Below are 3,494 nucleotides of genomic sequence, written 5' to 3'. Positions count from 1 at the left end.
TGACTACTTATCAAGGTAGTATACTTGATAGTAGTACTACTTATCAAGATAGTATACAATCAGGTATACTTACTGAGATAGTATTGAGTATTTCCTGAGTATTGTCTGGAGTTAGGTTGGTAGGTAGTCAAAGAGAACTGTTTAAAAATGTTACAAAGTCACCATATTTCATTCATGTAGCCTTAGATGCCTTTTAGAACAAGACCTCAAAAATATTTAACCCAGTCTTGAAAATCTTCTTAAGTCCAACAAACAAACTTTTAAAACCCCATTTTAAAGACTTGACAATAGAGCAAGTACACATAATGAAAACACATAATTTGTATGTTTACTAATTTAATGGGTTTTCATTTATATTTGTAATTTAGAATTTATTCGCAGAAATAAAATACACATACACATAACTGAAAAAGGTAAATTTCATGACCTAGATATGCAATCCTATGTGATAAATTAATTTGTCTTTAAAAATATAATTTACCAAACTTTATCTTCTCTGACATTTTGGATTGGCAGCTATTGTTATTTAGAAAATTCATATTGCTGCGAGTTTATTTCTTGCTTCTTGAGTATGTTTCATTTGTACAAAGCTTTCATTCATGCTAGTAGCTGCCTTGGGGTCATTTTCTACTTAATCTTCTGTCACCAGATAAATTGTACAAGATTCTTATCCTTGAGTTGCAAAAGCCTAAATAAAAAGTTTCACTTTTAACCTTTTAATTTATAAAATTCCACTAAAATCTTTATTTAATTTTTATGAAGGTCCACAAAAATATCTTCTTTCTTAAGAATCAAGCACTTTTATTCAAATAAATATTCTTCAAAGTTTTTAACTCTTCTATTAGAGTTTTATTTTTATTTTTCATAACGATAATTTGATTTTCTAGGCTTTTCACATATTCTTTCTTCTGTAATATTCTCAAATGGCTTTTCTTGTCTGAAATATTTTAGCTGTTTTTGGTTGTTTACTCTTCTAAACATTTTAGATCAACTTGTCAAGTTCATCAAGCAGCCTATATTTCATTAACATCATTTCTCCTTTCAATTGGGGGTCTTCTGTATTATTTGTTTGGCATGTAAGAGTCATAGAAGATGTCATCATCATTGTTTGTGGCAGAGAAGGTAGTTTGGATCTGGTATGTCTGCATATCTCCTGTTGCAGTCTGTACAACCAACTGATTGCTGGACACAAGTATTTGCTGTCCATCAGAGACCTGCATATACTAGAGAATAGTTTTACCTTGCATATACTAAAGACCTATCAGAGACCTGCATATACTAGAGAATAGTTGTACCTTGCTGAGTATTGCCTGAATTTGTCATAGTTAATTATGTCTGAAGTCTCTGGACTCTAGCTGTGCCTGGACTGGCCAATGGTGAGTCTCCACTTGGGACAAAGGCAATGTACTATTCGCTGCCCTTGTGAGAGATAGGAGTGGAACAGACAGAAGTGACAGCAAAAACTCCAAGGTTTTCTTCATCTCCTTTTCTGTCCCATATATCTTCAGAAGATAGGTCTTTTAAAAATTTTCTGTAAGATGAATGCTGTGCTAGGATCCTGTAGGCTTTCCATAACGAGCCTAAGCTGTCAGATGGGTCCTGAGACTCCTCACCTTCTGATAAAGATCATACTATTGGCACATGTGGTGGGTGAATTACAGAAGACTGAGCTGTCTGGATGACATCCTGAATCTGTACTTGCTCTCCAAGAAGAGGTACCATTGTCATTAGTACAGATCGTCTTAATGCCATCTGTTTAGTAATATGAGAAATATGAGCTCCCTGAACTGCTGAACCAGATTGAGATGCAGTCTCTGATGTGTTACACTTGCGAGAATCTTCCATAATCAACTCTTGGGGGTCAAGTGGGGTGAAGAGAATTAGTCTCACTTACAAGTCAACTGTCCTAGACTACCTTTTCCTTACCACTTAGGACCACCCCTGGCCTCCCCCAACCACATTTTATATTTTTGATGTCACAATTTACATTTTTTGCATTGTGCATTTTTAAAAGCTTATTACAGTTATTATTATTTTTAATCATTTTGTATTTTAACCTTCATACTAAATATATGAAAGATTTATACACCATCATTAGAGAATTACAGTATGTTCTATTTGACTGTGTATTTACTTTTACCAGTGAGATTTATATGTTCATATTTTCCTGCTACTAGTTAGCATCCTTTACTTTCAGCTTAAAGTGCTTTCTTTAGCATTTTAAAGACCTGAGACAGGTCTGGTGGTAATAAACTCTCTCAGCTTTTATTTATCTGAAAAAGCCTTTATCTCTCCTCTATTTCTAAAGGACAGTTTTGCTATTTAAAGTATTCTTGAATGGCAGTTATTATTATTATTATTATTGTTCAGCACTTTGAATACATAATCTCAGTCTCTCCTGGCTTATTAGGTTTATACTGAGAAGTGTGCTCTTGGCGTTATTGGGGCTCCTTTATCTGTAATATGATTATTTTCTCTTGATGCTTTTAGGATTCTCTCTTTGTTCTTTATTTTATTTTATTTATTTACTTTTTAGAGATGGGGTCTTCCTCTGTTGCCCAGGTTGGAGAACAGTGATGTGTTCATGATTCATTGCAGCCTAAAACTCCTGGTCTCAAGTGATCCTTCCATCTTAGCCTCCCAATAGCTGGGACTATGGGTATGTACCACTATGCTCAGCTAATTATTTTTTGCACATACAGGGGTCTCGCTTTGTGGCCGAGATTGGTTGTGGACTCAAGCAATCCTCCTACCTTGGCCTCCCAAAGTTCTGGGATTACATGTGTGAGCCACTGTGCCTGGACTGTTCTTGTATTTGATAGTTTAATCATAACATGTCTTGATGTAGTCTTGTTTTTATTGAATTTTACTGACGACTTTTGACCTGTACCTGGATATTTATATCTTTATCCAAATTTGGAAAACTTTCTACAATTTCTTTTAACAAGTTTTCTGGTCCTTTGTTATTTTCTTCTTTATGAAAATTTTCTGGTTTGAGTATTTGCTCTTGTGATCCTGTCTGACAAGTTGCATAAGCTTTATAGTTCTTTCTTTATTTATTTTTTCTTTTTTCTCCTCTGACAGTATATTTTGAAATAACCTGTCTTCCAGTTCACAGATTCTTTCTTCTGCTGGATCAGTTCAGCTATTTAATACTTTCTATTGCATTTTTTCTATTTTGCTTATTGTATTTTTTAGCTTCAGAATTTAGATTTCAATTTTTAAAACAATTTTATCCTCTCTGTTCAATTTCTCGTTTTGATTGCTTATTGTATTCCTGATTTTGTTGAATTGATTTTATATATTTTCTTTAAGTTCATTGAGATTCCCTTAAAGAATTGTTTTAAATTCTTTTTCAGGCAGTTTATACATCTCTGTTTTCTTAGTGCTCCTTATTGGTACTTTATTTTGTTCCTTTGATGATGTTCCCGATTGTTCTTAATCTTTATGGCTGTACATTGGTGTCAGTACATTTGGAGAAGTAAGGACTTATT

At 33.6% G+C, this 3,494-nt stretch overlaps 1 pseudogene; it reads right to left on the bottom strand.

Moving 5' to 3' along the window:
- Positions 1-791: 791 nt before the first annotated feature.
- LOC105544650 lies at positions 792-1,845 on the bottom strand (annotated as a pseudogene).
- Between the last annotated feature and the right edge of the window lie 1,649 nt (positions 1,846-3,494).

This window comes from Mandrillus leucophaeus, unplaced genomic scaffold, assembly GCF_000951045.1.
Source record: "Mandrillus leucophaeus isolate KB7577 unplaced genomic scaffold, Mleu.le_1.0 Scaffold303, whole genome shotgun sequence".
In the NCBI taxonomy this organism is placed as follows: domain Eukaryota; kingdom Metazoa; phylum Chordata; class Mammalia; order Primates; family Cercopithecidae; genus Mandrillus; species Mandrillus leucophaeus.
Note: the sequence above shows the minus strand (reverse complement) of the source record. Positions and strands in the feature narration are given on the sequence as shown.